General features: G+C 38.1%; 1 pseudogene; it reads right to left on the bottom strand.

The window, feature by feature from the left end:
- Nucleotides 1-1,111: 1,111 nt before the first annotated feature.
- Nucleotides 1,112-3,655, bottom strand: LOC100658727 (X-ray repair cross-complementing protein 6-like; annotated as a pseudogene).
- Nucleotides 3,656-25,179: the final 21,524 nt, after the last annotated feature.

Genomic DNA, 25,179 nt, shown 5'->3' with positions numbered 1-25,179 from the left:
ACATTCTGTTGGATCACCTTTCTTTGGAATAGGTATAAATATGGATCTCTTCCAGTCAGTTGGCCAGGTAGCTCTCTTCCAGATTTCTTGGCATAGACAAGTGAGTACTTTGAGCTTTGCATCCATGTTTTGAAACATCTAAGTTGATACTCAACAGTTCCGGGAGCCTCATTTTTCACCAGTGTCTTCGGTGCAGCTTGGATTATTCAAAAGCAGCTGCAGCAGTATATTGACAGGGAACTGCCAGAAATTCAGGCTGGATCCAGAAGAGGACACTGAACCATGGATATCATTGCTAGTGTCAGATGGATCCTAGCTGAAAGCAGAGAATACCGGAAAGGTGTTACTATGCAAAGGCATTTGACTGTGTGAATGATAGCAAATTATGGATAACATTGTGAAGAATGGGAATTCCAGAACACTTAATTGCACTCATGAGGAACCTGTACATAGACCAAGAGACATTCATTTCAACAGAACAAGGAGATATTTCATATTTTAAAATCAGGAAATGTGTGCATCAGGGTTGTATCTTTTCACCATACTTATTGAATCTGTATAATGAGTGAATAATCCAAGAAGCTGGACTATATGAAGAAGAATGGGGCATCAGGATTGAAAGAAGGCTCATTAACAACCTTGCTGCTGAAAGTGAAGAGGACTTGAAGCACTTACTGATGAAGATCAAAGACCACAGCCTTCAGTAAGGATTAATTACACCTCAACATAAAGAAAATAAAAACCCTCACAACTGGACCTATAAGCAACATCAGGATGAAAGGAGAAAAAATGGAAGTTGTCAAGGATTTCATCTTATTTGGATGCACAAGCAATGCCCACGAAAGCAGCAATAAAGAAATCAAACAATGTTTTGCATTTGGCAAATCTGTTGCAAAAAACATTTTTAAAGTGTTGAAAAGCAAAGGTATCACTTTGAGGACTGAGGTGGGACTGCCCCAAACTATAGTAGTTTCATTTTCCTCATATACATGTGAAAGCTGGACAATGAATAAGAAAGACCCAAGAAGAATGGATGCACTCGATTTATGGTGTTGACAAAGTATATTGACTATACCGTGGACTACCAGAAGAATGAACAAATCTGTCTTTGGAAGAAGTACAGCCAGAATGCTCCTTAGAAGTAAGGTTGGTGAGACTTCATCCCATGTATTTTAGACATGCTATCAGGAAGGACCTGTCCCTGGAGAAGAACATCATGCTTGGTAAAGTAGAAGGTCAGCATAAGAGAGGAAGACCTTCAATGAGATGGATTGACACAGTGGCTGCAACAGTGGCCCCAAACATAGCAACCATTGTGAGGATGGCATAGGATCAGACAATGTCATTTAGCTGTACGTTGAGTTGCTAAGAGTTGGAACTGACTAGTTGGCACCTAACAACAACATAAGCAAAACATGAATGGGAATTGTAGAGTGAAATTTTTTTTTTTTTTTTGGATAGTACAAAGAAGGGCTCTTTATTCAGACAGTAGGTGGTGGAGAGTAAGGCACAGCAAAGTGGAGAGCTGCACTGTCTCCACGGCAACAGAAAGTCCCATAAACAAAGGCCCTGGGCTTCTGTCAGGCAGACTCTTCCTGGCTCGGAGAAACATTTTTCCACTGATGAGAACAAACCAGGCTGCCCTGCTACAGTATGGAAGGGTGGCTGGGAGTGTGGCATGGTCAGCCCTCCTGGAAGTGGTTGGTGAGTGCATCCAGCAACTCTTGCTTCCTTATCCCGCCCTGCAGGCTTCCTTCAGCATGGGCACAGTGAGCTTACCTAGCATGCCCTTGCCGATGTGGGCCCTCAGCTCCTCTTCAGGTACCTTCACCTTGGGCCTTTTTTTTCTAGAAACTTCATCATCTAGGGGAAAGTTCAGGAGGAGTGACTGTAATGTGACCAGAGGCATTCCAGCTGCCCTGCATGGGGCACCCATATGATCTGGGCTGCAGTTAACCATTGCTACAGAGCTATGGCACTTACCTTGTTTTCACTTGGTAGTTTTTCCCTGGAAATTGTAATCTGTTAGGTAGACCAGCTTCTCATACTCATCCACCAGGGAGCCCAGTCTTTTATCCGTTGCTTCACCCCTGGGCAACGTCAGATCTGCTGCTTGTTCAGGATCCATCAAATCCAAAGCTAAGGCCTCCAAGTTCCTGAAGTGTTGCCACAGCACTGGGTTCTCGAAGGTGTCACTCCTGTAGTTGAAGTGGAGCTTCTGAACAATAGCCTGCATCTTGTCTACCTGCTCTGGGTTTGCCGAGACTTTTTCAGTAAAGGGCACCTTCTGTTTATCATCAGCATAGGGTAGGAAGATTAACTGGAAGCCTGAGGGAATCATCTGAATTTTCTGGTCATCCAGTTCCTCTTCCTGTGGCATCAACATCAACAAAATAAGGGTGGCTGTTGTGGCAGGGTGTATACCTGCATACTGCCATCACCTCCTTCTCCAGGCATTTGGTGAGTAGAGCACTGAACAGGGCTGGGCACTCATTCACCAGGGACTCCTCAGGGTACACAAACTGGGAACGCCTCAGGTAATTGTGCTTCTTCAGCATGAGGAAGGCTTGAAACTGATGAGAATCAAACCTGGTTCATCAAACCATTTTAGCTGTTCTGTTTCTTATTGCTCTAGTACAGTCCGATGACTCCCATAGCTCTGAGACCTCTGGGTATCACTGGGCAGAAGCAAACTGCTGTTGTTTACATTAAATGTCTGGGTCTTGGTTTTCACACACTCATTTGTTTCCCAATAAAGCCTGATTGGGGGAGGCCTGAAAGCCTCCTGGACTAAATTATAAATGCTGACAGTGAGTGCTATGCCTTTCTTGAGCTTAAACTTCAACCTGCCAGTTGTGCACTTCCTGTTCTCCTTGGCTCGAACCTTCCTCAACAGGTCTTCCAGTTTGCACGATTCCTCAAAGTGAACCCCCATATCCTCATCCTCTGCTGTGCTGATGACATCTCTGTAGAACAAGGATCTATCAAAGCCCTCATGCTTCTTCAGGTGGATCAAGTCAAGGAAGATACTTGTGTCATGGAGATCAGCAGCTTTGGTCCTGGCCTGACTGGCTTTGGCACTGTCATTGCCATGGAGGTTACCTTCATTGGTGAACTGCATGATCCTCTCATGACTCATCTTGAACTGGATATCACTGGATTGTCCAACTCCTGTAAGATGTAAATATTTTTGAAATTCACTGAATTTTTGTCTTTCTCAGTACCATAGAACACCACTGCCAAGAGATCCCTATCACTGCTTATGATCTTGTTGGTGTACTCACTCAGCCTGCGATGGGTGCTCATGTCAAAAAGAGTCAATTCAGCTTCATCATCTTCATCCTGAAATTCAAACATGGCCCTGAAGCTGTCAACCAAGAAAATCAAACCATCTCTTCTTGAATATTTATATTCTCTGCCTGCTTCAGGGTCCTCATCTTGTTCTTCTTCTTCATCTCCCTCATTTTTGTAATAAGACTCCCAACTTGACATGGTAGTTACTGCTCACTGTCTGCTATCAGTGGTTGTTGTTAGGTGAAACACTGCCTGGTCCTGTGCCATCCTCACAATTATTGCTATATTTGAGCCTATTGTTTTAGCAAATGTGTCAAGTACCTCCAAATCTCAGCCATCTGTCTGGCCCAGAAGAGCCCAGGATATTTCCTACAGGCTGGGGTCTCAAGCCCTCTGTCTTCAGTCCCTCTAGTGAAAAAATTTATATTTTGTCATTTATAATCTTTCTAAAACATTTTCCTATGTAAGAACATGAAGTGGATATAATTAATACTTTTAAGTATGAAAAGTATTTTGATAGATCTTGGTTTTCTACACTGAGAACAAATTGAGCTAATGCGAAGCAGTGTGGTAGCTGAATTGTACTCATCTTCCTAATGGCATATGAGGCAGAGGCAGTGAGGTGTGGATTATTTTGACTGACCTGGTGTCATTTGATAACAAGGATATACAGAGTTGTTCTGAATGAGCTATTATATTTCTTTCCTGACATTCAAACTAGAGCTGTATAGTTCAAGGAAAATTCACTTCTATAACGTTTTCATTCTAGTTGCACCTTTTAGATGTTTTTACTATATGGTGTTTTTAAATTTTTTTTCCCATAAAATTAAAACATAGAATACTTCAAAAATAGTAATTGGTTACAAGTTGAGGGCATACGGGGACATTAATTTTTTGCCTTGTTTTAACACTTGAAGTGCTTTTCTTGTTGACCGTCATAAAATGAATGATAAAGAAAATACGATAAATTCAGAGTATCCCTACTTTACCTCTTTACACATTACTAGGTCAGTGGAGTGTTTACTTAATGTTTTAAAATTATGTGAGTAAGAGATATCTGTGTCGTAAATTCTAAAATATGCAAAATATAAAGAATTTGAGGAATTTGCCTATAATGCTCCCACTCAGAGGCAAATATTATTAATATTTTGATAAACATAATGTAATATGTTTAAAAATACCTAAATAATGAAATCACACAGTTTTGTACCTAATTTTTCAAGTGTAATTATTTGTATGTTTGAGACTTGGTAGAATGAAATCACTAATTAAATAAATAAAATGCTTTAAAATTAAAAAAGAAAAATGAGGCGACAGGGGAACATTGGAAACATGCTGCTGCAAGACGTCAACTTTCATCAACATTCCTTGTCTTTATTCTTTTCCAAATTTTGTTGCTGAACACCACAACTAAAAGTCACCCACCACTTGAAGGCCAGAAAGGATCTTAGTGCTGCTAAGTGGAGCTAGAACTAATTAATACAGCATGGGTCTACAGAGGAAAAGCATGTTGGAGGTTCATGGTGAGAAACAGAGAAGGAAAACTATGCAGTTATACATACCGACCCGTTAATTCTGGTTTCTTCAGCAAAGTGGGGTTAGGAGGAGAAAGGAGAGAAATTAGCTTTTTAAAAATACATCTCATGATTGTTTGACCTCATAGAAAGAGCATATATTATTTATATAAAGTCACAAACACTCACATTCACCAGAAGTATTGCAACCTGGGGCCACTAGGCATAGCAGGCCAAGAACCACCACATACCTTCTTAGTCCCTAAAACTAACAAGCATGTTGTTTAGAACATTAATTCTGTGTCATCAAAAAACAAAAACAAAACTTTAAACTGGTTTGAGAAAGAGAGTAGGTATGTAATATATTTTAGGAAAATGTTATTTAAAAATCTTAAAAATTTTGGCACTATAATTAAAAAATGGCTTGATTTGCCTAACACAGGGAAAAAGATATAAAATATAATTACTATGTCATTCCTCTCCTTAAATGAGACCTGGGATCTTCCTATTCATCCTTTCTTTTGCTGGCAGCCAGATTAATGCTTCACATGATATACAGATATGTAGTAAATGCTTACTTAATTTTAGTCAAATTGTAAATTTGAATCATGTGACAATAAAACTGAAGAATTATAAGGTTAAGAATTACCCTGGAAACATTTATTGGTGATATATAATTTTTGTAAGAATGTTTTTTAAGGTTTTTGAGGGAGTCTCTGGGTGGCAGAAATGGTGAAGTGCTTGACTACTAGCTGAACTGTTGGTGGTTTGAAACCACCCAGAAGCACCTTGGAAGATCAGCCTGGTGATCTGCTTCTGAAAGGTCACAGCCTTGAAAACCCTGTGGAGCAGTTTTAATCTGCACACATGGGTCGCCATGAGTTGACAGCAAGTAACAACAACGTCGACATTGATGGTATTGTTATAAAGTAAATATGGGATAGGCTATGAATAAAATATCATTAATGAGTGACCAGAATGCAGACCTGCTGAGGATAACAAGTTGTGGCAATATTTTGCCAGAGCACAGCTTCTCAAGTGCTCTTTATTACACTGGGCCTCAGCTGGCTCACAGGCACTCATGTACCTCTCCCCATTGACGAAGTCCTGCCCAGTTCTAGAGAAGCTCTATTTTAAATCCACTTTCTGGAAACTATCTTACAAGTTTTTAAAAATAAACTTAATTTTAGAATACTGTTAGATTAAAAAAAAAAAAAGTTAAGGTAGTATAGTATCTATAGAGAGTCCCCATATACCAGACACCGTTTCCCCTAGTGTTAACATCTTTACATTAATATTATTATTTGTCACTGTTAATGGACTAGTATAATTAAAGTTCATACTTTATTTGATTGCCTTTGTTTTTGCCTAATGCCCTTTATCTGTTGCAGAATCCCATCTAAAATATCACATTACACTCTGTCCTTGTGTCTCTTAGCTCTGATAGTTTCTCAGATTTCCCTTGTTTTTGATGATCTTGACAACTCTCAGGAGTACCTACTGGTCAGGTATTTTGTAGAATGCCCCTCAGTTTGAGTGTTTCTTATGTCTTTATCATGAATAGATTGGAGGTATGGGTTTATGGAAGACCATAAAGTACTATTCTGATCTCATATCAAGGGTACATATTATCAACATATCACTGTTGATGTTAACTTTGATCATCTATCTGGCTGAAGTAGCGTTTGTTGGGTTTCCCTACTGTAAAGGTATTATTTCCGCTTCCCCCCTTTACATACTATACTCTTTGGAAGGAAATCACTATGCATAGTGCACACTTAAGAGTTGGGGATTATGCTCTACCTCCTTGAGAGTGTAGTATGTACATAAATTATTTGGAGTTATGCTGCATGGAAGGTTTGTTTGTTCTCTACTTATTTACTCAATCAGTTATTTATGTTAGTATGGACTCATGGATATTTATTTTATATTTTGGGTTATAATCAAATACTACTCTATTTTCTTGCTCTAATTTTTCCACTTGGGCCATAGAGAATTCTTTCTCCTATTTCCCTTCGACATGTACCCATCCTATTATTTTTATTTTTTTAAGCACTTCCTTGCTTTTTGGCACAACAAGATACCCAGGCTCATCTTATATATTTCCTGCCTCAGTTCTAGAATCAGCCATTTCCTCAAGGGGCCCTGGTTTCTTTGTTGGCAAACACTATTAGAAACCAAGATCTGGGCACTACATGTGTACCTTGTTACTGGGGTGTTATTGATTCTAGGCCCCCTCAGCTTGATGGATCAAGGAAATATGTGTGTGCATACTAACCTATGTAAATACAATATTTCTACGAATATTTCTGTGAGCAACCAATGTATCTAAACTAAACATGCATTCATACTGATGTCTTCAACTCTATTACCACATGAGTCAGTTAATTTCCTCCCCTTGCTTATCTGTGTACTACTACTCCAACAGTGAGAAATCTGGCTCCTATCATTTACCATCCATTTAATGAACTGTTTAATTCTGGCACACATATAGTGGTTGCAGAATTATTAACCCATACCCCTGTAGGAAACAACTTTATCAACTAGAGTACTGTGCTTATGTGCAGTTCTTTTTAACTTTAATCTTACAGACTACAAATTTCCAGTGTTACCCACATCAGCACCTTTTTACTTCACCCTTTTCAATGAGGTTGTTTTAGGTATTTGAAATGCAGTTAGAATCCTTTGTCACATTCCACATTCATCCTGGAGTCTCCCAACCTCCTAAATGATGTTTTTAAAAATTCACGTGTATTATGATTCATTCTTTGCACTATAATATTCTTTGAGTTTGACAAATGCATACTGTCAGGCATGCACATTAATGCACCATACAGAATAGTTTCACTACCCTAAAAAATCCCTTGTGCTTCACTCGGTCAACAGTCCTCTGTCAAACCCCTGTACTGTATCCATGATTTTGCCTTTTTAAAAATATCATATAAATGAAATCACACAGTATCCAGTGCTTACAGATTGGTTTCTTTGATTTGGCAATATGCATTTAAGGCTCATCCACATCTTTTTGAGCCTTTACAGCACTTTCATGTCTTTTTTTTTAGGCACTGAATGATATTCCATTGTATGGATATACCACTATTTATTCATTCGCCTACTGAAGAACATCTTGATTGCTTCCAATTTTTGATGATTGTGGAAAAAGCTGCTGTAAACATTAACATGCAGATTTTTATGTGGACTTTTGTTTTCAAATCAGTCGAGTATACCTACTAGCAGAATTGCTGGATTATATGGTAAGACTATGCTTACCTTTGTAAGAAGTTGCTAAACTGTATTCCAAAATAGCTGTATCATTTTGTACTTTTACCAGCAATGAGAGTTCATATTGCTCAGTATCCTTGCCACTGATTACTATTGTCAGTTTTTTTTTTTTAATTTTAGACATTCTAATAGGTGTATAGTGGTATCTCATTGTTCTTCTAATTTACATTTCCCTAATTACACATGATGTTGAGCATCTTTTCATGTGCTCATTTTCCATGTGAACATCTTCTTCAGTGAGATGTCTACTCAGATATTTTCCCTATTTTTTATATTAGGTTGGTTGTTTTCATATTGTTGAGTTTTTAAGAGTTTTTTGTATGTTTTGGATGCAAGTCCTTTATTAGGTATGCAGTTTGCAAACATTTTCTCATAATGGATCATGCTTTTGGTATCATAACTAAAAACTTATCATCAAGTCCAAGGTCATATAGAATTTTTCCCAAGTTTTCTTCTAGAAGTTTTATGGTTTTGCATTTTATATTTTGGCTTATGGTCAGTTATGAGTTAAGGCTTATGAAAGGTTTAAGGTCCTTGTCTAGGATTTTTTTTTTTCCGCGTGGACATCCAGTTGCTACAATACATTAGTTTAAAAGTCTGTGCTGTCTACATTGAATTGTCTTTGTCAAAAATCAATTGACTATATTTATATAGATCTATTTCTGGGCTATTTTCTTCTATTGCTCTATGTGTTCATTCTTTCACCAATACTATACTGTTTTCATTTCTATAGCTTAATAGTAAGTCTTGAAATTGGATAGTGTGAGTCCTTCAACTTTATTCTTCTTCAGTGTTGTGTCGAATATTCTATGTCTTATGCCATTAAACCTTTAGAATCAGTTTCTCAGTATCTACAATAACTTTCTAAGATTTTGTTATTACATTGAATCTACATAGCAAGTTGGGAGCCATTGACATCTTAATAATATTTAGTCATCCAATTCATGAACATAAAATACCTCTATTTAGATCTTCTTTAATATCTTTGCTCAGGTGTTTTGTACTTTTCTGCATATACATTTTGTACATTTGTTAGATTTATTCCCAAGTATTTCATTTTTTGTGATGCTAATGTAAATGGTATTGCTTTTGAAATTTCAAATCTTAATTATTCATTACTTATTCATTACTATTATTGTTTTTTGTGTAAGGGCTGTGTACCCTGCAATCTTGCTATACTTGCTTATTAGTACCAGGTGTTATTTTGCAGAATCTTTGGAATTTTCTACATAGACAATCATGTCATGTGTAAGTAAAACAGTGTATGTCCTTTGCTTCAATCTTTGTACCTTTATTTCTTTTTCTTATCTTATTGAACTAGCTATGACTTTCAGTACAATGTTGAATAGGAGTGGTAAAAAAAGGGCAACATTGCCTTTTCCTCAGTCTTAGGAAAAAACGTTCAGTCCTTCATTATGAAATATAATGGTATCTTCATCTTATTTGTAGATGTTATTTATCAAATTGAGGAAGTACCTCTATATGACTAGTTGGCTGTGAATTTTTATCATGAATAAGTGTTAGATTTTGTAAAATGTATCCCCTGTGTCAATTGAGATGACTATGTGATTATTGTCCTTTATTCTAGATATTATGTATTACATTAATTGATTTTCAGATGTTAACCAACCTTTTATTTTTCAGATAAATCACATTTGCTTATGTTTTATGATTTTTATACATTGTTGGAATTAATTTGTTAAGAATTTGTTGGGAAATTTTGTGTCTACATAAATGGGAGATACTGGTCTGTAGTTTTGTTTTCTTATAATATCTTTATCTTGTTTTGGTATTAGAGTAATTATGGACTCATAGCATGACTAGAAAGGGTTCCTGCTCCTTCTGTTTTCTGGAAGATAATTGTGAAAATTTGGTATTTTGTCTTAAATGTTTGGTAGAATTCACAAGTGAAACTGTGTAAGCCTGGTGCTTTCTTCTCAGAAGGTAATTATTGGCTTGATTACTTTAATAGATATAGAATTAATTAGGTTATCTCTTCTTGTGTGAATTTTGATAGTTTGTGAGTACGAAGAATTGGTCCATTGCTTCTAAGTTATCAAATTTGTATGTATAATGTTTATATTATTCCTTTATTATTCTTTTAATGAACATATTAGTAGTGATGATACTTTTTTATTTGTGATAGTGGTAATTTCTGTCTTCATTCTTTTTTTCTTTGTTGACCTGGGTAGGGATTTATCAATTTTATTGATCTTTTCAGAATGCCACTTTTGGTTTGACTGGTTTCTGCTCTATTTTTTTTTTTTTTTTTTACTTTTTCTATGTGCTTTAGGCTTAAATTACTGTTCTTTCTCTAGTTTCCTAAGGAAGAAGCTTAATGTTATGGATTGAATTGTGTCCCCATAAAGATGTTGAAGTTCTAACCCCGGTAACTGTGAATTTGGCATATTTTGGAATAGGAGTTTTCTCTTTTGTTATATAATCAGCTCATACCAGAGTAGGGTCCTAAACCTAATACCTTCTGAGTGGTCTCTTATAAAAAGAGAAAACAGAGAGAGACACACTGGGGAAGACAGATGCTATGAGATGACTAGAGGCAGATGCATCTTCAAGCCCAGGAATGCCAAGGATTACCACCAGGTACTAGAAGCTTCTAGAAGGGTTTTACTAGGGAAGGCACACACACACACACACACACACACAGATTTATTTCAAGGAAATGACTAATGCAGTTGTGGTGGCTGGCAAGTCCCAAATCTGTGGGTCAGATGCCAGTTTGGGGGCATCTCCTGACTCATGTGGTTGCAGTGGCTGACGAACCTAAAACTGGAAGGTCATATAACAGGGTGTTGGCTCATGGGGCTGCGGGAACTAGCGAATCCCAAAATCTACAGCTCAGATGGTAGGCTGCTGGCTTCCATCCCAAGAACTGGAGGTCAGAGGATGATGAGTTGGATACAGGATCCAGAGAGATCAAGTTTTGCCAGAATATTCATACATATTGACCAGAACATTCATATATATTGAAAGCAGGCCACACCCCCCAAGGAAACTCCCCTTTCAACTGATTGGCTGTTCACAACAGATCACATCGTGGACAGCGATTACATCTTATCTGCTGAACCACTGAGAATCATGGTGTAGCCAAGTTGACACATAACCTTAACCATCACAGTGTCCTTAAAGTATTAATCAACCAAAAACCAAACCCATTGCTGAGCCGATTCCAACTCATAGTGATTCTACAGAACAGGGTAGAACTGCCCTGTAGGGTTTCCTAGGCTGTAAATCTTCAAGCAGACTGCCACACCTTTCTCCCATGGAGTGGCTGGTGGGTTTGAACCACCAACCTTTTGGTTAGCAGCCAAGTGTTTAACCATTGTGACACCAGGGCTCCTTCATAGTTATGCAAAATTCCCTTCCTGATAACTTAAATTTCTGTGTCATATCTGAATCTTGTTTTTATGATTGCTTTGTCTCTGCAGACTATGTTTTCTCTTGGCTTTCATCAGGCCTTGTGATTTTTTTGAAAGTTGGACATTTTGGATAGAGTATTGGGAACCGAGGTAAATAGACCTTTATGTGAATCTGGCTAGAATTTGGGTTGTGTTTAATGTTTTCTGTACCTATATATGCTAGAGGCTTCAAATTCTTGTTTTTGTCTCCACTCTTTTCTTTGGGCTTCCCTAAGCGTTCCTCCTTCAAGGGAGTCTAGTCTCACAGCTCTTTCAGTTGTAATCCACTAACATACTGGAGCTCTGTGTGGTATAAGGTGTTCAGGAGGGAGAGTATTTTATAATGTTCTGATTAAATATCAGTCTCTTAGTAGGCCTGTGTCTTGGGGATGTGACCCTCACAAATCTTTCTTCAGTGATCTTTCTTCCAACCCCTTCCTGTGCTATACTCCCTTCTCCATCTGCAATGTTCCTAATTTACTTCTTTGAAGCCCTGACCCACGTTAACATTTGTTTTCTCTTACGTGAGTCAGGAATGTCAGTGGGGGATGGAGTGGGGAAAATACTCTTCTTACAATTGGGATGAGGCTATAACAATGTCTTTTCCCCTAGAGAGTAGGCCTCGGTTATGAAGAAGGCTGTGAGCATATTTCTCAATGATTCTTTATCTCCCCCTTCTGTCAGAGCCACAGGGGATCTTTCTAAGATCTTCACCATGAGAATCTGGAGAGGTTCCTGTAGGTAAAGACCAGCAAAGTATGTGAGTTCCTCTAAGGTTGTAGATTGGAGTTTCTCACTCTCAGAGTAGTCACACTCAGTTTATAGCAATTTGTTAAAATTAGCATTCAGATGTTCCTACCAGCTACTGACTCCAGAAGCTTGAGGTAAACAGATCTTGGTTGTGTCTTTTTAGATACACCTGTGTTTCCAGATTTTATGGTGATAGTTTGCTCTGTATTTTCAGTTCTCATAGGTCTAAAGAAAGTCCTTGATATTCAGCGTGTCAAGCTTTTTTCTTGTTGTGAAGAAGGGATTGACAACTTTCAGGGTCATTGTATGTCAGAGGTGAAACAGAAAGTTCCTCAAGTTTTAAAATAAACCAAATACACTACTAAAAACAGAAGGCATAATCCAGGTTATTTTAAATATTGATGGAATAGACATTTTTTTTGCACTTTGTAGTTATATTTGATTGACTGTTTATAGCCATAAATGAAAGTCCTTATCAGCATATGTGATCTAAGGACACTGATTCCCTATATTTCAATATTTAAAGTGTTTTCTCTTGAACAGTAGTGCAACTTTTTGAGTTTTTAAGAGATAAAAATCTGAAGTGTAGTCATAGAAATATTCATTTTGAACCCCAAGAACTTTCATCTGTGGCTTTCAAAATATTTTCTGAACATTCCTTCTTTAATTGGCACAGTATTTTTATAATGGAAACAGCGTGGTGTTATATGTCTTTAGCTATTTTAACTTGGAAAAATAGAGACACCAAGAGGTCAAGTAATTAAATGTTAATGCAGTATCAATTCCATGGGCTTGATATCTAAATGATTATAGAACATTTTTGAGCTTGGCTATATAAGTTAGTGAAGTAACTGAAATCCATTTAAAGTTTGTAGACTTTAAGGTTAGGAGTAAGAACCATTATTGTTTTTTATGTGGGACAGTTGGAGGAAACTCCCTGGAATTGAATATAAAGATGGGATCAGAACAGAAACTTTCCATAAGTCAGGCTTGTGATTATTGGGCAGCATAGTTTGTAGTGACACTTATTTAATAGCCATCTCTAAAGAGAAGTTTTTATTAACCTCACTGAATATGTGCTATAGGCCTTCCTCCAATAAGCAATAGAAGTAGAAAGTACAAGCAGGACTACCTAGTTACAATAACTTTGATATTTTTAAAGTATTTTAAATATTGGTGGTTTTTGTTTTACCTAGCTACTTCTATTCAGCATACCCATTGTCGTAGATTCTGACTCATAGCGACCCTATAGGACAGAGTAGAACTGCTCCATAGGGTTTCCAAGGCTGTAATCTTTGTGGGAGCAGACTGCCACATATTCCTCTCGCAGAGTGGCGGTGAGTTTGAACTGCCAGCCTTTCCATTAGCAGTGGAACACTTAACCCACTGCGCCACCAGGGCTCTTTCCCTGTTCAGCATAGTGTGTACTTATTCTTCTTTGCTTGATATGGGTGTTTATGTTAACTTATCAACTCTCCAATTGGAACATACTTTTTCTTAAATCTGTGATACAACCCAGGATAAAAAGGGCATCACTGCATCCTATAGGTAAAATTTTATTTTAAAGGTCAGAAGGGAGTGAATATGTGTGAGAGACTGATGCATTTCATTGTTAGGTATTCAATTTTATACAGGTGGATGGTACAGAGCTCCTTGGGTGATAAAATGGTTAACACACTCAGCTGTTAATCAAAGGTTTTGCGTCCATCCAGAGGTGCCTCAGAAGAAAGGCCTGGAAAACTTCTTCCAAAAAGTCAGCCATTGAAAACCCTATGAAGCACAGTTCTACTCTGATATACATGGAGTCACCCATGTTGGAGTCAACACTGTGACGACTGGTTTTGGATGCTACAGGTGCTAACCATAGTTAACTAGGGAAGGGGGTCTCAAAGTTGAAGAAATTACAAACTCACTTGACATCTCCTGGGAAGCTCCTATAATAATGATAGTGAAGTGGTTATGAGAAGAAAATAAAGAACACCACAGCACAATGAAGACAGCAGAAGACTGAGGTAGGGCTCTTGATCCTGACAAAGTGACTGACTGGAGGGAGAGGTAGACCTCAGAGATGTACGAAGAGGGGAGGAGTGACTCATTGTACTTCACATTATTCATCTCTGCCCCACTGCTCAGAGGCTGAGCAGAACTTGCAGGCAGCCATGAGTATTGTTTCGATCTTGATCTAGTTACCTTGGTACAGAACCAAGGGGAGATAAAACCAATACCCACCTGAGTGTTGAATGCAAAGTGAGTAATCTGTAGATGAGATGGTAAGAGAATCAGAGTTGTAATATGCAAATCCCCCTAATGCTTAGAGAGTTCAAACTCTGAGATCCTTCTCTGATCTTCTTCTCTTTTCTTCTCTTCTCAAAGCAAGATAGTATTATCAAGGGCTTAGGCTGGGGAGAATCGTGGTCACGGATTAGTGGGAGAAAAGCATCGAGAATTTATTTGCATTCTCTTCCCCCAACTATGTAAACTTTTAAAGTACAACTTCTAATGCTTTTTAAACAGATGTTATGGTTATAAAATGGTTACTTTGCTGCAGTGCTTCCCAAATTTTGCTACATATTGGACTCAACTGGGGCTCTTAAAAATATTGATGCCTAGCTCCCACCCCCAGACATTCTAATTTAGTTGTTATTAGCTGTTATTTGGGTATTGGGATTTTTAAAAACTCCCCCAGTATTTCTAACGTGCAGCAACATTTTGCAACCACCGCTTTACTTGCCATATCTGGTATATAATTTATTCTGGCTCTGTAGGACTCAAAGATCCCTATGGAGATTTTGTCAATATATTTCAGTTTGTCAGTATACAAACTAGCTTGGTTTATTTGGTTGCTGTCTTTACACAGCAGCTGAAATGCACATATACAAATTCCCAAGTGTGACTTCTCAATATTTATTTCAAATTAGCTAAGGGTTTACTATAAGTTTTTATGAGTGGGAGCTTAGCTCCTGAGACTGGTCATGTAATCTTAGAAGGATAGTAGTTGTTGACTCTTTTAGTTTAAATTCCTCAGAGAAGGAGTCACTCAAACAATTCCTGATATGAAATTGAAAAAATTTAAAACGGTAAAACTTTGTAAGGCTCCACGAACAATAGCCAGCTTTTGTTATATCCCTGGCATTATGCTAAATATGGGAATCCCAAGGTGGAGCAAGTGGTTAATTGCTCTGCTGCTAACCAAAAGGCTGGAAGTTTGAGCCCACCCAGAGGTGTCTCAGAAGAAAGGCCTGGAGATCTACTTCCAAAGAATCAACCATTGAAAACCCTATGTAGCACAAGTCTACTTGATACACATGGGGTCACCATGAGTTGGAATCAACTCAAGGGAAACGTGTTTCCAAAGAAACCAAACCCATTGCCATTGAGTTGTTTCTGATTCATGGTGACCCTACAGGATAGAGTACAACTGCCCCATAGGGTTTCCAAGGCAGTAATCTTTACAGAAACAGATGTCCACATCTATCTCCAGTACAGTGGCTGGTTGGTTCAAACTACTGACCTTTTGGTTTGCAGCCAAGCACTTAACCACTGAACCACCAGGGCTCAGCAGCTGGTTTACTGGTATGCTATTTACATAAATTTTCACAAGATTCTGCGTATGTGGTTTTTAGTTTGACAGTGAAAGATGAGAGTGGTATAATCAATTCATCTGCTTCGTGAATATTTGAACTTTTAAAGAAAACATCAGGGAGATGAAAATTCTTAAATGTAGAAAGAATCTCTAATAATGAGACTTTAGGCATCAAGAGAACTGTATTTTTAGGGGGAGGGACTTCATATCTAGTCTCAGTGCCCTCATCTGTCTACTCTCTCTGATCTATCTTTCCTTATTTCATATATGAATTAGTCCCATGTTTTAGTGTCAGTACATTAACCTGGAATACATGGGGGTGAAACCAAAACAAAGCAAAATTCCTTTGAGCACTGCTTAGCCTTTGCTAAAGCATTTTCAAGTGCTGTGTACCTAGGCTTATTATTGTTTGTTTTTTCCAACTAAGGCAGGAGCATAGAGGTAACATGACCTAGAAAGAAGAGCTAGCATCCCTTTCTCTATATCCTGGTTAAAAGCATCACAAGCCACATGGTCAATCAAGTATGAAATTTTGTAGTCATTGAAAATTTTACCTTCACCCCTTTTTAACTCAACTGCTAACCAAAAGGTCTTCAGTTCAGATCCACCAGATGCTCCTTGGAAACCTTATGGGGCAGTTCTGCTCTGTCCTATAGGGTTGCTATGAGTCAGAATTGACTCAAAGACAATGGGTTTTATTTTTTTTGGGAAGTCCTATTATGACAGCAGAACAGTTAAGTGCTTGGCTATTAACAGAAAGGTTGGCAGTTTGAACTCAACCAGCATCTCTGTGGGAAAAGACCTGGTGATCTGCTCCCATAAAGCTTTCAGCCTAGATAACCCTATGGGGCAGTTTTGCTTTGTCACATGGGTGTCTATGAGTCAAAATCTGCGTGACGGCACTTAACAAGTCCTATTAGGGCTAACTTTGAAAATACTCCTGAATTTATCTTATTTTGCTCTTGCCTTTCCTCTGCTTCAATTCTGGCCCTAATGGTCTGTTGTCTTAATTAAAACAATAGCTTTCTGTTTTACCTGGGAAAAAGATCATTTATCCCAAATATACTGTGTTCTATGGCCCAGGTTCATGTGAGTTATGAGCACTGAAGGTTATATGTGTACTCAGGACCCAAGATTCTAACCAAATAAGAGGAAGTGTGGTTTATAAAAGTTGTTTTTAATTTTTATAGCTTCCTTACTGTGAAGTATAACTCACATATAGAAAAGTATACAAAGCAAATTTACAACTCAATGAATTATCATTAATTCATTGTAATCACAAATCAGGTCAGTGAATAGAATGTTGCCACACTCCAGAAGGTCCTCCCCTGCCCCCTCTCAACCACAATCCCATCTTCTTCCCCAAAGGTAATCTACTATCCTGAATTTTACCCTATAGTTATGCTTGTTTTTGAACTTTGTATAAATGGAATCATACAGTATGTTTCATCTCGAGTCCTCTACTCAACATTATGTCTGTGCATCACAAGCTCTTCCATTGTCATACCATTATGCTCCATTTGGGTATAAATTGGGCTAACAATGGACTTTCCTCAGGCCCTGAGAACACCTGACTTAATACTTCCCTGCTTTTTTATTATTCTCTCTCCTACCAAATTCTACCACGAAAGTCATAGACAAAGAAATTGAAACTGAAATTTATAGACAATGAGGCTCTTTTCCTTCTGCTGGAGTTTCAGAAGGGAAGGAAGCAGCCTGGTGGGAAGTGCTCAGGAAGGTAGGATTCTGTGACCTACTTCTCACTGCAGAGCTTCTACCTTCTAAAAGCATTCACAAAGGAGACTCATTACCTGACCTCTCATTATGTGACTTCTAAGTGTGCACATGTGGGCTGGCCCAACCATAATTATGTCTTTTTAAAGGTGTCCCTGGAAAGGTAATGCCTTGTTGTCTTTAGTTTCTTTTTTAGTTAAAAAGCCAGGTGAAATGCTTTTGCATCACTTAGAGGAAGCAACATAAAAACAACTCTCATGTCCCTCTAATTAGGACTCTTCTAAGCCATTGGGAACATTAATACTTCACATGCATGGTTAGTTTATTGTTATAGTGAAATAATATTATTAATGAGATATGTGATAGCAATATGTAGAGATAATAGAGACATGTAGAGCCTTCTAACTATCAAATTTTAATTGCCATTAAAAGGAATTAAGAAAATGCACATAGAGCCTTTATGGTTATGATACCTTATTTAAAATTAAAAAAAAAATTGTAATCTGTATTATGAAATTGTATGTGTGCATCCTCTGTTGCCTAAACTTCATATATCTATTTCTTTCTTCTAGACCTTTTCTCTTCCTGTTACCTCTGCTTGGAATGCCCTTCCCAGCTTCTCCTTTTCAAGTCTATGTTCAGGTGACATGTTGTTCAGGAAGGCATCACTGGGCACTAGTTCAGAAAGACAATCCTCCTTTATGCTCTCACGACATCCTGTGCCTATGTCTATCTTATTTAATATGTTGTTGTTGTTAGGTGGTGTCAAGTTGATCCCAACTCATGGCAACCCTGTGTACAAGAAAACGAAGCACTGTCCGGTCCTGCGCCATCCTCACAATCATTGTTATACTTGAGCCCATTGTTGCAGCCATTGTCTCAATCCATCTCATTGAGGGTCTTCTTCTTTTTGGTAGATCATCTACTTTACCATGGTGTCCTTCTTCAGGGACTGGTCCCTCCTGATAACATGTCCAGAGCATGTGAGATGAAGTCTCGTCATCTTTGCTTCTAAGGAGCATTCTGGCTATACTTCTTCCAAGACAGGTTTGTTTATTCTTCTGGTAATCTATGGTATATTCAATGTTTTTTGCCAACACCATAATTTGAAAGCCCAATTCTTCTTCAGTCTTCCTTATTCATTGTCCAGCTTTTACATGCGTATGACATGATTGAAAACACCATGGCTTGGGTCAGGCGCAGCTTAGTTCTGGTCTTTTGCAGCAGATTTGCCCAACGCAATGCATCCTTTGCTTGACTGCTCCTTCCATGAGCACTGATTGTGGATCCAAGTGAAATGAAGTCCTTGACAACTTCGATCTTTCCTCTGTTGATCATGATGTTGCTTATTGGTCTACTTGTGAAGATTTTTGTTTTCTTGATGTTGAGGTGTAATCCATACTGAAAGCTGTGGTCTTTGATCTTCATTAATTAGTGCTTCAAATCTTCTTCGCTTTCAGCAAGCAGGGTTGTGTCATCTGCATATTACAAGTTGTTAATAAGACTTCCTCCAATTTTGAGGCCTCATTCTTCTTCGTATACTCCAGCTTCTTGGATTATTTGCTTAGTATACAGATTGCATAAGTATGGTGAAAGGATAAAACCCTGATGTGCACCTCTCCTGACTTTAAACCATGCAGTACTTGTTCTGCTGGAATGACTGCCTCTTGATCTAAGTACAGATTCCTTATGAGCACAATTAAGTGTTCTGGAATTCCCATTTTTCGTAATGTTATCCATAATTTGTTATGATCTACACAGCCAAATACCTTTGCATAGTCAACAAAACACAGGTAAACAGCTTTCTGGTATTCTCTGCTTTCAGCCAGGATCCATCTGACATCAGCAATGATATCCCTCATTCCGTGTCCTCTTCAGAATCTGGTTTGAATTTTTGCAGTTCCCAGTTGATATAGTGCTGTAAATACTTTTGAATGATCTTCAGCAAAATTTTTCTCATGTGTGATATTAATGATATTCTTCGATTATTTCTGAATTCTGTTCAATCTCCTTTGGAATGGGTATAAATATGGACCTCTTCCAGTCAGTTGGCCAGTAGCTGTCTTTCAAATTTCTTGGCATAGGCGAATGAGTACTTCCAGCACCGCGTCTGTTTGTTGAAACATCTCAGTTGGTATTCCGTCAATTCCTGGAGCCTTGTTTTTTGCCAATGCCTTCAGTGTAGCTTAGACTTCTTCCTCCAGTACAATTGGTTCTTGATTATATGCTACCTACTGAAATGGTTGAACATGACCTTCCTTCCATCTTTGTTTGAAGCTTCCTGTGTTGCTTAATATTTTCCCCATAGAATCCTTCATTATTGCAACTGGAGGCTTGAATTTTTACTTCAGTTCTTTTGACTTGGGAAATGCCAAGTGTGTTCTTCCCTTTTGGTTTTCTGTATCCAGCTCTTTGCACATTTCATTATAATACTTTGTCTTCTCAAGGTGCCCTTTGAAATCTTCTGTTTAGCTCTACCTCTTCATCATGTCTTCTTTGACTTTAGCTACTCTGTTTAAGAGCAACTTTCAGAGTCTCTTCTGACATCCATTTTGGCCTTTTCTTTCTTTCCTGTTTTTTTAATGACCTCTTTTCTTCATGTGTGATATTCTTGATGTCATTCCACAACTTGTCTGGTCTTTGGTCATTAGTGTTCAATGCATCAAATCTATTCTTGAGATGGTCTCTAAATTCATGTGGAATATGCTTATGGTCATATTTTGGCTCTCTTGGGCTTGCTCTATTTTTCAACTTCAATTTGAACTTGCATATGAGCAATTGGTGATCCATTCCACAGTTAGACCCTGGCCTTGTTCTGACTGATGATATTGAGGTTTTTCATTGTTTCTTTCCACAATTGTGGCCAATTTTATTCCTATGTTTTCCATTTTACAAGGTCCATGTGTATAGTGGCTGTTTATGTTGAAAAAAGGAATTTGCAATGAAAAAGTTGTTGGTCTTACAAAATTCTATCATGAGATCTCCGGTGTCGTTTCTGTTACCAAGGCCATATTTTCCAACTACTAGTCCTTCTTCTTTGTTTCCAAATTTTCCATTCAAATCGCCAGTAATTATCAATGCATCTTGATTGCATGTTTGATCAATTTTTAGACTGCAGAAGTTGGTAAAAATCTTCAGTTTCTTTATCTTTAGCTTTAGTGATTGGTGGCTAACTTTGAGTAGTAGTCGTATTTACTGATCTTTTTAGGCATGTGGATATTATCCTATCACTGACAGCTTTGTACTTCAGTGTAGATCCTGAAATGTTCTTTTTGATGATGAATACAATGCCATTCCTGTTCAATTTGTCATTCTCGGCATATAGTAAACTGTATGATTGTCTGATTCAAAATGGCCAGTACCAGTCCATTTCAGCTCACTAATGCCTAGGATATCAATGTTTATCTTTCCATTTCATTTTTGATGACTTCCAGTTTTCCTAGATTCATACTTTGAACATTGCACATTCTGATTGTCAATGGTTATTTGCAGCTGTTTCTTCTCATTTTGAGTCTTGCCATATCAGCAAGTGAAGGTCTTAAAACCTTGACTCCATCCATGTCATTAAAGTCAGCTTTACTTTGAGGAGGCAGCTCTTCCCCAGTCATTTTGAGCGTCTTTCAAACTGAGGGGCTCATCTACTGTTACTGTATCAGACAATGTTTCCCTGCTATTTATAAGGTTTTCTCTGGCCAATTTTTTCAGAAGTAGACTGCCAGGTCCTTCTTCCTAGTCTGTCTTAGTCTGGAAGCTCAACTGAAACCTGTCCACCAAGGGTGACTCTTCTGGTGTTTGAAATACTGGTGGCAGAGCTTCCGATATCATGCAACATGCAAGCAACCACAGTACAATGAACTGATGGTCACGTGGTGGTTATTTAATATATTACTTTGAAATTCTCTATGTATCTGTTTCCCCGTTAAACTAAAAGCTCTTCAAGATCAGCTACCTTTCCCTGTCATTTTGTATCCCACTACAATGCTGATAGTGATTTCCTAGCGCTGAAGGTGATCAAGCAAAGACCAAAACCAGGATCTAGAGCAGTGGTTTTCTAGTGTGGCACCCACACTAGCACTATCAGCATCACGTAGAAATTTGTTAGAAATGTAGGTTCACAGGTTCCCACCCCAGAGCTACTGAATCAGCAGCTCTGAGGGCTGAGCCTAGCAATCTGTGTTTTAAAAAGTCCTCCAGGGGATTCTGATGCAAGCTCCAGTGTGAGAACCACTTCTCTCAGAATATTTTGGATGAATGACCTGAATGAAGTCTTATAATGCTGAAATCTGATGATAATATGAAATTCTGCAACTTCCACTTCCAAATTAACCTTATTTAGTCTTCCTATATTTAAGTTTGAATCAAGTTTAAGAGGAAAAGCACCTAAAAAGTGCTTCTGAGTTCAGTTCAGTGTTTGTGTTTGGATCTGTGGTCTGTTAGAATTACTAGGATATGGACCCTTTTCTGAGCACCTTTATTCCAGGACGGATTAACCAGGAAGCAGGTACACACTATTTTACAGTAAGCAAGGTATTCACAGGCTTAATTGCATTTACTTACTAATCTGTAGTGCACAATTTCACATGGGTTTCACCATATCAAAGATCAAAGATGTGGTGAAAAGACGTAATGAAAAACAGTTGAAATTGTGCACTACAGATTAGTAAATTAGCCCAATTAAACCTGTGGATACCTTGCTTATTGGATAATCCGTCCCTGACTTTAAATATAGGTATTAGATTTTAAGTGTTTCACAACCAGATGGAAGGGCCTGCCAAAACTAAATCCATTGCCGCTGAGTCGATTCTGACTCATAGCGACCCTATAGGACAGAGTAGAACTGCCCCATGGGGTTTCCAAGGCTGTAATCTTTACAGAAGCAGACTGCCACACTTTCTCCTGTGGAGCTGCCGGTAGGTTCAAACCACTGCCCTATGGCTAGCAGCTGAGTACTTAACCACTGTGTACCAGGGCTCCTCAAGGGTCTACAGTGGCCCTGAAGGCCAGCATTCTGGCGTAGCTGTTCTTCACATCTCCAACCTGCTGATCCATTGGAAGTAGTGGCAGAATAATGTAAAGCCATGAGACTTAGGCTGAGACAGCTACTTTGTAATTCCCCATATAAACTTGACACTGCACCAGATTTTAAATATTTTACTTTATGCTGATTCCTTGAAAGAGCAACTCTCTTGTGAATGTTAATGCAGCTGCTTGTTTGCCTTATGATGGTTTTCCTGCGTGTGGAAAAAAATCTAATTTAATGCCAACCATTAATCATATCTTAGGCTATTTGTACCTGAACATGAAAGATGTACATCCTAAGAAAATCCATCATGATTACAGTGAGACCAGACAAAAAGCAGTGGCATTAATATGATCAAGGATTTTTTGGCCATAAATTTAGAGATCAAAGTTATTATATATGACCCTTTAGAAAGCTACACGGTCTCCAAGCACTCTAGCAAATGAGCAGTTCTACTGTGGTATCATGCTGCATGTCTTTAGTAGCATCGGACCCCTTGTTACTTTGGTATATGATCCGAGGTACCATAGAACGTGCCAACAATGAAAATACCACTTTATCATCCTATCTTTAAAAGGAATGAAGAAAACACACATATACTCTTTATGGCTATGTTAGTCAGCTCATCTTTTTAAAATTTCTGTAATTGTAATTTATAATATAAAATCATTTGTTTACAGCCTCTGTTACCAACTTGCTACCAAGAGGAACTTAGATAATAAACTTTATAAGCACATTAACAAAAAACCAAACCCAGTGCTGTTGAGTTGATTCCAACTCATAGTGACCCTATAGGACAGAATAGAACTGCCCCATAAAGTTTCCAAGGAGTGCCTGGTGGATTCAAACTGCCGACCCTTTGGTTAGCGGCTGTAGCACTTAACCACTATGCCACCAGGGTTTCCTATAAGCACATTAAAAAAAAAAAAATAAGCACATTAGCATGTATTATTTATGGGCATATCTATTAAAATAAAGCATGTGTGCTTTTATATGCCAAGGAATATACCTTTCAATTTAACTTAGCTAATGTTTTTTAATGTTTGCAAATACTTTCTATTTGCGAGGTACTGTGAGGACACCAGGGGCAGTAAGAGAGTAATAGCCAAGCCTTGCTATCACGGAGATTAAGACCTTGTAAAGAAGACAGATTTATAAAAAAAAAAAAAAAAAAAATTATATAAACACAGTTATATTAACACATTTAATTAGCATACATTTAGCCTAAAACGTGCTTTCACTACACTGAATTAATGATTAGACTATGCAGCTGGTCTTCTTTGTTATAACTTTCTTACTCTGTAAATGTCTCATCTTGCTTACGGTGGTAGGAGGGTGTTTTAGGGTGACTTTCTCCTCACTGCTGCAGGAGTTCCTATTGCTTATGTCTCCTCACCTCTGAAGGCTTCCATTTCAATGTACCAAACACTGACCAAGCTTCTGTCTCTTCAGTTCTTTCATTAAACCTCATCAATATCTTGTGCTGGATTTTTTGTTCTCCAGAACGATGATTTCTTCATGACTTTACGTATTTCTTATTCACCCAAGTCTCCAGGATGACTTCAGCTTTTCTACTGCCAACAGCCTTAATGTTAAGCCCCAAAGTCTTTGAAAGCATCTACTCTATGAATTGTCTTGATGAGCTTAGTTTGAAGAAATCACAGAATTAGTACCCCTGTGAATTTGTGGTCCCCAGTGCTGGTTGGCAATATTTTAATTCATCAGGTTTCTTATTCATTCCCTGTCACAGCTCTCCTTTAACATGCAAACTCCCTTTTATCTCAGCAGACAACTTTGCCTCTTTTTAAAATGAAAAAGATAAGCTGATGATTTCCTTAAATGAGTTAATTTGTTTATATTTGCACTTATCTCTTTCCTCTAAATTCAAAGGAAGGTGATTGCTTTCTTTTCAAAGCAAACCATTCAACCCCTTCTTATCCTTCTTTACCTCAGGAACTTTGTCATTTGACTTCTTTCTTTAACCTTTGTCTCTACTGGTTCTTTTCTTTCAGGGTAGAAAGATAGGCAAGTAGTACATACTTTCAACAAACACAAAACTCACGCTTTTATCTTCATTTACCTATCCTTTTTTTTTTATATACCCAAGCTTCTTAAAGGAGTAGTCTTTATTTTTATCCCCCTTTCTTTACTTCCCAAGCACTTTTCCACTCAGGGCATTCTGACTTCTGCCACCACCATCCCACTGAATATGACTTTGCCAAATTGCCATTGAGAACTTTGAGTCTAAAAACAACTTGTATAGTTCCTTGTCTTAAATGTCTTTCCCGAATTTCTTTGCTCAGCTCCTACTTAAATTTAAAGTCTCAGCTTAAGATTCATGGAAATCTTCTCTTACTACCTTGGCTAAATTAACTCTTAGCCTGTGTCCCAAAATATCTTATGCACGTCAGTGTCATTGTGTCTTCTTAAACTTTGTAACCCCTGTGCTTGGAGCTTGGAACCAAAAAACCAAATCAGTTCCTACTGAGTCAATTCCATTTTATGTCAACCCCATGTATGCAGAATAGAACTGCTCCACAGGATTTTCAATGCTGTGACCTTTTGGAGCAGATTATCTGACCTTTC

Source organism: Loxodonta africana, chromosome 2 (assembly GCF_030014295.1).
Source record: "Loxodonta africana isolate mLoxAfr1 chromosome 2, mLoxAfr1.hap2, whole genome shotgun sequence".
In the NCBI taxonomy this organism is placed as follows: Eukaryota; Metazoa; Chordata; class Mammalia; order Proboscidea; family Elephantidae; genus Loxodonta; species Loxodonta africana.
Note: the sequence above shows the minus strand (reverse complement) of the source record. Positions and strands in the feature narration are given on the sequence as shown.